The sequence below is a fragment of the Ochlerotatus camptorhynchus genome, unplaced genomic scaffold (genome assembly GCF_037179485.1).
Source record: "Ochlerotatus camptorhynchus isolate MF236.1 unplaced genomic scaffold, CSIRO-AGI_Acam_v1.1 ptg000277l, whole genome shotgun sequence".
In the NCBI taxonomy this organism is placed as follows: Eukaryota; Metazoa; Arthropoda; class Insecta; order Diptera; family Culicidae; genus Ochlerotatus; species Ochlerotatus camptorhynchus.
In genome coordinates, this window is record NW_027040766.1 from 6,220,972 (window position 1) to 6,235,262 (window position 14,291).

At 38.9% G+C, this 14,291-nt stretch overlaps 1 protein-coding gene across 4 annotated transcripts in view; it reads right to left on the bottom strand.

The window, feature by feature from the left end:
• Positions 1–14,291, bottom strand: part of LOC135706301 (protein kinase C-binding protein NELL2-like) — a 388,995-nt gene that overhangs the window by 193,991 nt on the left and 180,713 nt on the right. The window lies entirely within an intron of this gene.

Below are 14,291 nucleotides of genomic sequence, written 5' to 3' on the forward strand. Positions count from 1 at the left end.
GTTGGGTAATGATTCCAACAATGCTCCTGCAAATAGTTGTATTCCTCGTGTTGTGATGAACTGTGCTCTCAGGTCAAATAATTTAAATGTGTGTCATATTAATATCCAAATTCTTTGTGCGCGTCAATTAAGTAAGTTTAATGAATTCAAAGAGTGCTTTTATAACAGCAAAATTGATATTATTTGTTTGAGCGAAACTTGGCTTACGGCAGATATAGGGTTAACTACCCCATTTCCGGCCTATTAAGCACAACCCGCACTTAGTCTTTCTTAATATAACGCAGTTTAGCACTAAACGGAATGTTATTATTACTGATGGCTTCCAAATTTATTTACCTTTCCGTACGTACCGTAAGATTTGATAAAGAGAAAACAATCGTTGAGATATTGTCCAAAATCTAACACTGCTTCTTGACGCCAAACTCGGCCTACGGATTCTAAACTCGGCCTAACGCATTGAAACGCCATTGAAACGCCACTGAATTCACTTCGGCCTATCGGATGAAGATAAAATTTGATTCGGTCGGAGTGCTTCTTTTGTTTTTGGGAATAATTGGTGCAAACCTTCATACCACGCGTTCTCATTGACTTCGTTCGGTAGCTTATTAACTGAAGTATCGTACCAAACGCATAATTGACTTGTTAACTTTGAAATCATGGATTTATTTGATGTTTTCTGCTCGATAGGCCCAAAATGGGCGATTAGGCCGAAGTAGTTATCTTCCCTACCTGATTCCCTTATAGCAATTGATGGTTACAACATTGTTAGAAATGATCGCAATTACAGCCGTGGTGGAGGCGTATGTGTATATTATAGAAGTTTCTTGAAAAGTAAATTACTCTCTGCTTCTGAAATATTCGTAGGAACTGGTAACATGTCTCGCACTGAATTCATGTTTTTAGAGATAATGCATAATACTGCCAAGTTTCTACTGGGAGTTTGTTATAACCCTCCTAGGACAGGCTGCTCTGAAATCCTATTTGATAAATTATCTGATCTATCATTGCAGTATCAAAATGTATTACTATTGGGCGATATCAACACTAACTTTAACACAACTGATAGCCGATCTGAAAGATTTTAAAGTTGTCTAGATTTTTATGGCTTAAAGTGCATGAATACAATGAACACTTAATTTTTTTTTCAGGAGGCAGTTCGTTAATTGATTTGTTTTTAACAAATAACCCAGAATTTGTTGAAAATTAGCCGAACTGATGATGAATAAATCCGTACATTCCGTGACTATCGTAATTTGAACGTGTCGTCTCTTATGGCAGCTTTTGATAGGATCAACTGGAATCTTATTTTCAGTATAACTGATGCTGATTTGGCTGTAAATTTTTTAAACAAACATTTACTTAACCTGTTCAATAATTTTGTTTCAGTTCGTGTTTCAAAGCCTTTAAAAAAAACCCTTGGTTTAGCGATGAAATTGCTCGTACAATTCTAGAGAGAAACATTGCTTATCGAATATGGATTTCTGATAGAACTCCTTCTAATCACCACCAATTTAAGCGTCTTCGCTTGAGCTTGAGCGTGCTTGAGCTTTATTGACCGCCCACGGTTGCTACTCTGTTACTGCCAGATCAGCTGTAATTACACAGAGAACCAATAGACGATGCTTGGGACTAGCAATCATCCTCAATGTGTAGAAACTGGTGATCTTAAATTAGACAATACCAGCGCCGACCGCGCCCGAACACAGGTCAAGAAAGGAATGGGAAGGATTGTGTTGACATGACACTCGCTTTGATGGAAGCCGAGAACACCTCTGCACTTCCACGAGGAATCACTGGGATGTTGGATAAGAGGGTTGGGTTTGCAGCAGGGTTCGTTTTGGTAAACGATAAGCTGAATTGATGTTCTAACGATCATATAACGCGAAGGAGCTTGGGACTAAACCCACGGTCTTCTGCTCAGTAAGCAAAAACGTTTGCCACTAGGCAGACGAGCACCTTTTTAATCACCGAGTTGCTGTTATTACCATGTAGTCATATTAACAAATAAAACGATTGACGAATCTTGAATGTGGATGGGCCTGAGATTAGACTCATGATGTTCTGCTCAGTAAGCAAAAACGGTTGCTCTAAGGCCACCGAGCCCTTCATATCACATAATACCGTTGCTCAAATTTGTGTATCCATTCAAACCCGGAACCAACGACAACAACGAGTTTCGCAAAATACACGATACACAAGCGATTTTACCATAAATCTCTTTGATATGTAAGGACCTGGGACCGCGTTTTTCTGCTCAGTAAGCAGGCCACTGTAACCGACGATCTTTCAAATCCGAAAACTAAAAACTACGAAAAAGTACTTAGGCCTTCCAGTTCCACTTTCACGCGGCGTTCAATGACAAGGTCCTATCCAGGATTACATCTGAAAAATCCAAATCTGGCCAACTCCCACCTAAACCTGTTCTAATCCACCTGAAATGACTAACGAATGGAAGACTTTGACTACCCAGCCATGCAATCGTCTCATTCCGTGCCTTATGGCAACTTGATGATTCTATTGCGCTCATCTTTTGGCACCACCCAGGGGAGACTTGGTCCTGTACCCAATGCTTAACTTATCTCCATTCCACTCAGCTACTCGTAATCGTAATCGAACAGTTTGATAATAGTCACGATGAAATCAATGGATATTTCAGTTCTAATTTTACTATTGACCATGAATTACCCCCTATTCCATTAGAAAATGAACATGGTTTTCAGTTCTCACCAATTTCTGATAATGACATTATTATAGCCGTAAATTCTATAAAATCGAACGCAGTTGGGTTAGATGAAATTCCATTAAAATTTATAAAGCTTTTATTTCCCAATATTTGTTCAATTTTATGTCATATATTTAACCTGATTATATCCTCTTCCAAATTTCCACAAGCTTGGAAATCGTCCAAAGTAATTCCCATCAAAAAGAAAGAAAGAAATGTTAATTTGTCTAATTTAAGGCCGATAAGTATTTTATGTGCCTTATCGAAGGTATTTGAAAGAATATTAAAAAACCAAATCCAAAGCCATATTGAAAGATACAATCTCATGCACCAGTTTCAATCTGGTTTTCGCCGTGGGCACAGTACAACTTCTGCCTTTCTGAAAGTGCACGATGATATTCATTCGGTCATTGATAAGAAAGGTGTAGCTAGGTGTCACACACCAAGCTTTTAAAAAAGTTTCTTTTCAATTTTCGATTGCTCGTTCAGCTGTTAGTTTGATTCATTCATACCTTTCAAAGCGAATGCAAGCTGTTTTTGTGAATGGGACGTACTCCAAACAAATTCCTATTATGTCTGGCGTACCTCAAGGTTCAATTTTGGGTCCTCTGTTGTTTTCTTGTTTCATCAATGATCTACCATCCGTTTTAAAGCACTGTAAGATTCATATGTTCGCTGATGATGTACAACTTTACTTAGCCTTGGAAGGCGTACCTATGTCAGTTATGTCTGGATTTATAAATTCTGATTTGTACCATATTTATCAATGGTCGAACACTAATTTTTTGCCAGTGAATGCTTCCAAAACAAAAGTTATGTACCTAAAGTTAATAATAGTATCTTACCATCTTTGTTCTTAGGTACCGAAACATTAGATTATATTTAAAAGACGCCCAATCTAGGATTTATCATCCAAAATAACCTTGAATGGGACAGTCACATTAATAGCCAGTGCAGTAAGGGTTTTGCTGGCTTACGACTTTTAAGGCTTTCATCCAGCATGCTATCTACTCCTGCAAAACTGCAACTGTTTAAGTAATTGCTCCTCCCTCATTTCATGTATGGTGATGTATTTCTATTAAATGCATCTGCGCGAGCAATTGATAGACTTAGAATTGCGTTAAATTGTTGTGTTCGATATGTTTACAATTTATCAAGATTTTCTCGAGTTTCACATTTGCAGCATACACTAATAGGCTGTCCTTTCTATGAATTTATAAAATTGCGATCATGCTTAACATTGTTTAAAATCATAAATTTTCGTTCCCCTTCATATTTGTTTCAAAAACTTACTGCTTTCCAGAATAATCGTAATAGAAACTTTGTGATACCACGATACAATTCTTCACATTACGCCAATACTTTGTTTGTCAGGGGCGTTGGGTTTTGGGATCAATTGCCTAATGAAATCAAGAATATCAATAGTGTGGGTGAATTTCAGCGAAAGTGTGTTAGATGGTTTAACAGGAGGAATCAACAAAATTGTTAGGACTTTGAATCAGGTTAAGAATTGCAAGTAGTGTAAGCAAACTGATGAATTCGATGAACTATAACTAAGTGTAGCACCTAAAAAGGAGAATTCCTTACGCTACAATGATTTGTTTCAATACATAAATAAAATAAATATATATATTATTTTAATTGATGTCATATTTTTTTTTTAAATAAACGACACTTCCATAGAAGAATGCAATATTTACCAACGCAAATTCTGTATGTCGTAAATTTAGTTCATTGGACTAAATTCATTTTTATGTAACAAATTCATTGGAAACACATTGGATGCTAGATTGTCATTTATAGTCACATAAATCACGCCCACAAAATTATCATTGCACTGTTATAAAATTTATCCTTCTTCCTCAAACATAAACTTTCATCCACATGAGCTATAAATTTGACTAATGGTATTTTAATGCCATTTTTCCTGCTTTCATATCCGAATCGCATTCCCCCCGTAAATCGGAATTTTCCATATTTGTTTATTGCCAACTTTATGCAAAGAATCCCGCTGGAAAAAAAAAAGTGTACAGCACAGTCGAAATGGCAATTTAATTGAACCATACGCCCTCACACAACATCCCGATTAAGTTTTTCCTCTCGATTGATTCGGCCAGTTCCTATTGGTTATGTCACCGCCGTCATACACGTAAACAAAAGTTGTGACGACGGCGGCGGACGTCGAGCCATCGTCTTTTATTCCAGCCATTATACGCAGAGAAAGCAAACGCGCGCGTGACACTCCTGTGTCTGGACCAGTTTTTCCTATTCTACGATTTTTTTTGCGTCGCTGTCTTCCGGATTTAATCAGCCGCTCTAAATGCGTCTTTTTTTCATATTTATCTATCCACACGGCGGGAGAGGAAGATGGCGTTGTTCCACCCGCAGACGCGCAATACTACCACGAATAAATCATAAAATGTTTTCTTGCCGGGCTAGGATCTAAGGATGGGGAGTGATGGCATCCTTCTACGTCGTCCCCGAACATGTCTGGAGGAACGGATCTTAACGGTCGGTTGTTTTCCGGAATTTCCCATGTGTTGTGTGTGTCTTGTGTTTAGCCGCATTAGTTTTTATCGCTCATGTCAGGGAGCTTGTTGCTCGTCGACCGCCGGTGCGGGGTGAATGTCAGGAAGTCTGGAAAGTTGTTGACTCTCGAGAGTATCGATTAAGCGATAAAATAGCGATCGGATCGTATCGCAATTGAAATTTATGACCTGCCTGCCGACCGGAGTCAGTGCAGGGAAATAGTTTTCACAGCGGTAGAGTTGACAAATGGACTCGACTTCATCGTGACAGGTCGATGGCTATTCTTTGCGATCGCTCAACAGTGAGGAAGAATTCGAGAAAATTTTGGCACGCTTCCACAGCTCGGAGCGAAAAAAGGCCAGCCCAAAGAAGACATCACGTGGTTTTTCTCATAGATGATAATTCGGACAAGAGATTTCATTTTCCCTTCCGCAACGATTAGGAATGGCAAAAAGTCTAGCAGGAAAGCCATCATCGATGGGAAAAGTTTTTCTCCATCCAAATGAAAATCAACCAGTAATCATATATTGGCGATGGTTGCTATCTCTGGTTGTCCACCCCAGACATCCGAACGAGGAAGAAAAATGTCTTTGGCAAAGTAAAAAAAAAGTTTCCTGAAGAGCATCGATTCCCCCGACTGAAATTTGCAAGTTTATCAAAACCGTACGCATCCACGTCTCGGTGTGTGGTTTGTTCGGATCTCGCCCGGGCCAGAAAGGGGTATACTAGCTATACAGACACTATAAATCTGTTTATAGTCGCCCAATGGGCGCCATTTGTGCTATTTCACGAACTTCCTTCCGCTTCCGTTGGTGAGACACACGGATGCTGCGTGCGAATTCGAGTAATGTGTCTCGCCTCCATCAGGCATTGGTTTTCTTCCGCGAACAGACGGAATTGAGAATATTTTTCCTTTTCGCTTTCAATATATGCGGAAGATGACTCGACTGAATAGTTCGCAGTAGGGCTCGGGCGAGGTCGCTTTGTATGGAAATGAAGTCTTTAACCTCGGCTGCGGGTGGTTGATCCTACAACTTTGGGAAATCTAGTTCGGAATTGCAAATTTAAATCGGCTGCCGCTTATAGCTTTTTACTAATCAACGAAAATGCCGAGTAGTGGCATTTCCAGGCAATGAACGATTCGATCCTGGAGCCAAGTAGACTCTGTATGGTTGAAGTTCGAAGTTGTTGCCTTTGATTCAATTACTAGCTACTGCTAATATTAGAAGATCCATAAATTTCAACAGATATATCGTAACTGATGTTTTATGCAAACATTTCCAGTGTAATACATATATTTAAACAAATGGATTGGATTTTGATCTGCACTGGTAAGAGACTATTATTTATCCAAAATTGATAATAGCATACAATCCCACGGACGTGCTGTTTTATGCATCAAAATGAACTTCTAACTAATCATGTTTGTATTACTGCATGCATTAAGTTAACGATTTACATAGTTGGAGATGGTTACCTTCAAATATCAGACTTAAAATGATTATTTTATACGATGGATGAGGAGATCTAGCCGGCGCCGGTGGTGTAGTGGTAAGCGTAACTGCTTTATAACACCCCAATGGGTCTGGGTTCAATCCCAGCCGAGGTCGGTGGGATTTTTCTGAGGCATAAAAATCTCTGGTCACGTCTTCCTTCGGAAGGGAAGTAAAGTCGTTGGTCCCGGCCCATGTGTGTTGAGTGAATGGGTGCGATATCCTACGCAGGTGTGGAAGCTGCCTTCCTGCACATTCGATTGCCGTCAATGGATGGCAATCAATGTCCGTCGGTGATTGGCACTAGATTGCGGAACAGAGACCGACGTTAAATAAAAAGAAAGAAAAGGATGAGGAGATGCAAGTATAGAGTTTATAGTTCCGTTGGAGCACGGCAGTGCACAGTGGTCTAAAAGTGCCAAAAACGTGCTTTTTTTTTGTTTATGCAAAAACCGTCCACTTAAACCATATAGTGTCTTGGGAAAAGTTTGTGCACTTAAAAAGCCCCTTCTTTTGAGCTTAGCCATTTCATGATCAACCCACCTAGCAGGGAGATGACAAATTTACTTTTTTTGTTTATCGAGATAGCAAAATGGTGTCTTGAGCAAAGTTTTATACAATATAAAAAAAAAACATTTTTGCTGAAGACGTCAACTCTCTATCTCCTATATTTACAGAGATATGTCATTTTTTTGGTATGAGCCTTCATAAAATCTATTTTTGCAAACAACTTTTCAGGAAGTAAGTTTGTTCTACACTAATGTTTATTTTTAAAAATACGCAATTTTGTCTTGGGAAGCAAGTCCCTATCTTCAATATTTCTTATGATATTCAAGGTTTGGATCCAAAATTACCACTAATGATCAAAAGCTCAAAGTTGGGCAAAATTGGGCAAACCAGGTTGATTACATTTGAAACTATATTTAAAATGCTGCCCAATGCATACCAAATCATTAGTCTTCTTTAGTATTCTCTCCTGATCTGCTTATTACCAAACTATAGTAAACCGTGTACAGATAATCGTTTTCTTGCATTTATACATATAGGCTCCTTCATACGTCACTTACTATTGGTGTTGAAGGAAGAAAATTCGAATTCGGTTAAGTCGAAGTAGGCATGCAAAAAAGAGTAGGCGTTGCAAAGCCACGTGTGGTGAAAGTTTTGATTCCAAATTCTAAATTGTAGTGAGCGGTTGACAGGACAAGAAAGTGATTCGTAGTGTCTATTGTAGTAATTGGTTGACTGAATAAACAGTGGTTCTTGTGGCAGGTGACTGAACTACGATTGGTCTCTGTTCCCCCCGGCAGGTGATTCACAGTGTCTGTAGTAGTGACCGATTGATTGAACGAACAGTGGTCCTTGTTCTTCCCGAAATGTGATTCTCGGTGTTTGTTGCAGTAACCGGTTAACTGAACGAACATTGCTCCTTGTTCCTCCCACTATTTAAGTCCCTGTGTCTGTAGCAATGTGTCATTGGCTTTCGTGAGTGGTTGTATATAATTACGATAATGAGCTCTGAAATATCTTTTTTGGTTGCTTCAGGTAAGTGCAATTTGTTTGATCACTATTTGAAACGTTTGAAAATATGTGTTTTATTTTAAATATTTAGAAACTATTGACAAACGTGAGTTGTTTAATATTTGGAGGAGAACCGCAGGGAACCAAAATAAAAATTGGGTTGCGTAGCTTCTTGTTTCATCTACCGATGCATGAACCGATGGTGAAACAGAAGTATGCGACAATTTTGAAAGTGACGAGGAAATGGGTAACGATTAATATTTTTTTTTTCTTTGATATTAAATGAAACGGTTGATGAAGTATGACTATATTCAAATATGGGTAGAAATCATTTGAGGTAGTACATAATGTTGTTTTTAATGTTCATAAAAAAACAAGAATAGCACAGTTATACGGGAAGTCGTGACCCTATAGTTTGGTAATAAGCAGGTCAGCAGAGAATACTAAAGAAGACTAATTATTTGGTATGCATTGGGCAGCATTTTAAGCATGCTTTCAAATGTAATCAAGCTGGTTTGTCCAATTTTGCCCAATTTTGCCCAACTTCGAGCTATTGACCTTGGAAATAGTGCTAATTTTGGAACAAAACCTTGAATATCATAAGAAATATTGAAGATAGGGACTTGCTTTCCAAGACAAATTGGCGTATTTTTTAAAAACAACATTAGTGTAGAACATACTAATGTCAAAAAATTGCTTCCTGAAAAGTTATTTGCAGAAACTGATTTTCTGAAGGCTCTTACCAAAAAATGACATATCTCTGTGAACATAAGAGATAGAGGGTTGACGTCTTCAGCAAAAATATTTTTTTTAATATTGTCTAAAACTTTGCTCAAGACACCATTTTGCTATCTAGACATACAAAATAAGTAAATTTTTCATCTTCCTGCTGGGTGTATTAATCATGAAATGGCTAAGCTCAAAAGAAGGGACTTTTTAAGTGCACAAACTTTTCCGAAGACACTATGTGGCTTAAATGAACATTTTTCGCATAAACTAAAAAAACGCACGTTTTGGCACTTTTAGACCACTATGCAGTGTGAAAATTGTATGTAGAGAGTAGAAAGCGAGCAAGGATCAATCTTGAAGAAGGCACGAATTGGGTTGATAATCTCCTTTACCAAACTCCCCTGTTGGGGAGGGAATGTGAGTGGTATCTCCCCCTGCTACCACTGGCAAAAGAACTGATAGCCGATTTGCTCACGTACCTTCGATGTGCGGAAATAGCTCTATCGATTGTTTCACACTCAAGTCGTCCTCTGATAAGCATCTCCAACTTTTATAGTGAGGTTATTGTTTAAAATTTACATTGATTTTATTGCAATCGAACACCCACTGTTGCTACCCAAGCACCCATTTTGATTAAATAAAACAGCAAAAAAGGGATTATCTTCCATTTAAGTCCACTTAATTAATTTTGGTATCCATGAAAGATACGTATTTCGACTACAATGTGCAGTCTTCATCAGTGTCATTCCCACTAAAGAACTTATAAAAATCTAACCCCCTTAAGTACTCATCTCCTAGGTAAAAAAGTCAAGATCACAGGTATAAAAATGAAACTACAATGTGTTGAATCGGAACCTACCTAACTAATAAAAATCAAAGATTTTAGTAAAGTAAAGGAGAAAAAATCTATACAACTCTCTAGTAAGGAAAATCCCAAAGGCTTGGTAGCCATCATAATGAAATAATGAAATTGGGTTGAGCGGAATGCTTGAATAAAACAGCAAAAAAGGGGCTATCTTCCATTTAATTCTACATAATTAATTTTGGTATCCATGGCAGATACGTATTTCGACTACAATGTGCAGTCTTGATAAGTTTTTAAGTGGGAATGACACTGATGAAGACTGCACATTGTAGTCGAAATACGTAACAACCCAATTTCATTACTTCACAACAATTATGGTCTTATTATGGGTTTGAAGTGGTTTAAGGCTTAGAATACACTTGAAGATCACAATAAAAACAAAAATGTTTCTTGGGGTGCAATCTTATAAAAAAATCCTCAGGAGGTGAATCATTCTTACGAAGAATTGTATTTTTTACCGAAATAAAACTTTACCATTCTTATACCGTTTACATATTACTGGCGAAGAATATCGGAAAACCGTTGTCAGATGGTGAAATTTATCATCGGCTACATACCACCATATCAAATAGAAAACTGTCCGACTCGTCCGATCATCCGATAACTGGTATGACCCAGGCAATAAGCATTCGTTCCCAGGATGATATTGTAGTTCAGAGTGCATTTCAAGCTTATTTATTATCGCATATTAGCTTATTGGGTGCTCTCAACTTAGTGTTCTAGATGCACTTCAACAATTATTAATTGATACAATTTTTCCAACCTGAAAAATTCCTAGACCGGACCGGGAATCGAACCCAGCTCCCTCCAGCATGGTCTTGTTTTGTAGCTGCATCTTTACCGATTGAGTTAAATGAGACCCAACGCACTGTTTGATTGATAGTTATCCTACAACTTTCACCGTGATGTTTATGGTGGTTAGAAAGTTATTTATTTATTCCACTTCCTTGCAGATTATATCATTATTGCTTTCCACTTCTGACATAGCGTTATTATTCGGTTCGTTGATCGCTTGTCATTTTGTCATTTGGAGATATTTTTGATTCTTTGGGCATGATGCCTAATCGGGCCAGATCAAAGGATTTTCTTTGTGGCTTTTGATGAAGCGTAGCAATCGCTTCTGCAGGCACTCTTTCTGGTAAATCTCCTTGTTGATTGCTGTAGTGACGAAAGATTTACTCTTTCAACCCCACGTGCAAATTGCTTGCCAATTAAGGTATTTTTTGGGAAATTTCGATGCCTTCTTCGTCCTGAAATACCCAGCTGTAGCATTTTTGGCCATAGCATAATAGAAAGCCAGCCCTGGAAGCTGTTTGAAATCCTCCAGGACATAAGCAAACGTTGAGCCCGTGATTTTGCTGTCAAATTATGTTTGTCGTTGCGATTTGAAACCCTTTTTTAATTTATACGACCTCATACCTAAACGCTGTTTTCATTTTTGGACAAAAACTGGTGACATTTCGTATTTTACGAGCTACCGTTCGAACGGAGAGATTCGGGGTTTCCTTCAATATCCTCTTTCGATCCATGCTAGGATCAGCACGTCCAATGATTTTATCACTTCTCGGTTTCCTCTCAACCGTCAAACTTCCGAAAATGATTTGAGCACACCGTGAACAGTGGATTTAGGTAAATCAAATTTCCCGTATTGACAAGTCATGATTTGGATTACGTCCGTACAAAATCCGCTGGCGCACGTGTCGTTTCATGTAAACACCAATCATAGTCTCAGTCATTTTTCATTCAATGACTCCCAGCTATACTCCCAGCAAAAAATTTCACTCCTACGTGTAATATTTCAAAAGATACAGTGATTTGAAGGTGTCCGGATTAATGTGGATACAGATTTCGGGAAATACCCTTTCAATTGAAGAGCTTTAGATCACTGGGCTTGAGCCATCGTTGACTGCAGTGGTTTTCTGAGATGTACGCGGCTTGACAACCTAGTGGCAACCGTTTCTGTTCACTGAGCATAAGATTTATGGGTTCAATACTATGCCCCTGTATAAATATAACTAACTTTATAGTCGTGTTTATTTGTTTATTAGGCTTGAAAAGATCTCATCACTTTCAAAAGCGATCTTTATTTGTTTATTTGTATATTGAAAAATTCAACTGACAATTATTGTCTAAATGAATAAAACTTAAACTAAATAGTTACGGTCAACGGTACGGAAAAGGCCAAGTAACCGATGACGAAACACGTCAGCTGATACATTGAAGTCGAACAAATAAAAGAAGTTGTAGAATTGCCGGCTGATTGCTCGAATTGGCTCGTGTTGTGTATAATTTCGGCGCCGTGGTTCCAAAAACAGAAAGTCACGTTGACGAAAAGGCCTCTCAGGGGCATACATATTTAGTTGATCCAGCAATGTCACCCGTAAGCAGCTTTCCAGCGAACAGAGCTTGAGCGACCGTCCATCTCCCCTCTAATGGTTCGATTCCCAGGAGACGGCAACGCTCCTCGTACGGTGGCAAGTTTGTTGGGTCACACCAGTTGAGGAAACGAAGAGCATATCTCCCAAACTTGCGTTGAACGGATTCAATTTCTAGCTATCCAGCTAGCATGGAAAGGGCACCAAACAACTAAACTTAACTCCAATAAGGATCGCACAAGCGAGCAGTAGAGTGACCTGAGGCATAGCGGGTCACGGAACTCGTCGGCAATTTTGAAAATGAAGCCCGATTGTCGATTAGCAGTCTAAGGTAACGCCGAGATCCTTTATGTACTCTACACGAGGAAGACAGCGTCCGTAGAGAACATAGTCAAACATGATTGGTTTGACTTTTCGGTGATAGGAAATAATGATACATTTTTCGATGCTTAGACTCATCAAATTTCTTGAGCACCAGTCAGCAAAAATATCTAAAATATTCTGGATATCCCAACAGTCCGAAAGACTTTTAATAATTTCGTTGGTTTTGTCGCATAGAAAACGCGGCATCCTGATGGTATCAGAAAGGCGACGTCGTTTAAAAAGATCGAAAACAGTAGCGGTCCTAGGTTACTGCCTTGCGGAACTCCCGAGTTGCTTGAGAAAAAATACGATTCCGACGCGCCAATCTTAACCCGTAAATAGCGATTCACCAAGTGAGATCTGAACCAATTCACAGCCGTTGAGAGACGCTTGGCAAGCAAGATATTATGGTCCACCGTGTCAAATGCAGCTTTTAGATCCATATACGCAGCATCGACTTGCCATCCTGAATCCATGCATCGCAAACAGTTAGAAGTAAACTGCACCAACTGCTGGGAGCATCATTTACGATAATCTCGAACAGTGTTGAACAGGGAGGTGATTCCACGATAGTTTGCGACATTCCGTTTATCTCCTTTTTTGTAGACTGGGAACAGACAAGGAAGTTTCCAGCGGCAGGGGAACTCACATTGCTGTGCCGAGAGATTGAATAGCCTTCGCAAGTGGAAGGCAGAGATTGGCTACACAACGTTTAGAACTGATGACGGAATGCCGTCAGGTCCGGCGGCGAACGAGAGCTTCAGTTTGCGTGTTGCAGCTATCACCATGTCTTCTGAAATGCGCTGAATATCGAAACTAAACGCATTACGTGGCATCCCAACTGTAGCATCCAGCACTTGTGCCGGCGAAGCGGAAAAATCGTGGAACACTTGCCTGAAATGACGAGCAAACAAGTCGCCTTCTTCTCTTTCGCTATTAGCCGAGTCATTCCCGAGAAACATGGAACAAGGCAACCCGGATTCCTTCCATTTGGAGTTGACAAACGACCAAAAACTTTTCGGATTCGTTCGAAGGTTCGCTTCCGTGCGTCTCACGTGTCGATTATACACAGCAAAAAAATAATTTTGATATCACATCAAAGTGGATGCACTACAATCATGTCGAAAATGTCATGTAATTTTTATGACCACATAAATAAACAAATGCAGTAAAAGTAGCGTAATGTCAGTTCCTGCATTGTATTAATGATAATATTGTCCTTTTTAGCAAGTAATATTACACCATATTTTCGACCTGATTGTAGTGCATCCACTTTGACGTGATATCAAAATTATTTTTTTGCTGTGTAGAGAAAACGATTGTAATTTCGATAAGTACGACTCGATCCTATTGTACCTTCCCATTTTTAAGCCCCGCAATATTCAAATATTTTCTAAATAAAGAAAATTTGCGTTTACGTCAGAGTCTCAAATCTAAGCCAGTGAATCGGTTCATGCAAATTGTAAACTTCTAATAGTCTTGAAAATCTTCCCAAGCCTCCACCATCTACCAGGGTAAAAATACTTTTTACAGATTCAGATTGACTCAGTTCGATAAGATCGTAAAATGTGTGTGCTCAGCAACGAGGCAAGGAAATGCTACGCCTTCAGCAAACCACGAAAACGACGGCCCTTTCCAAATTTATTAAATATTGCGCCGGTTTTCTAAGCAAAGGGTGGCATTTTGTTATTATTTTC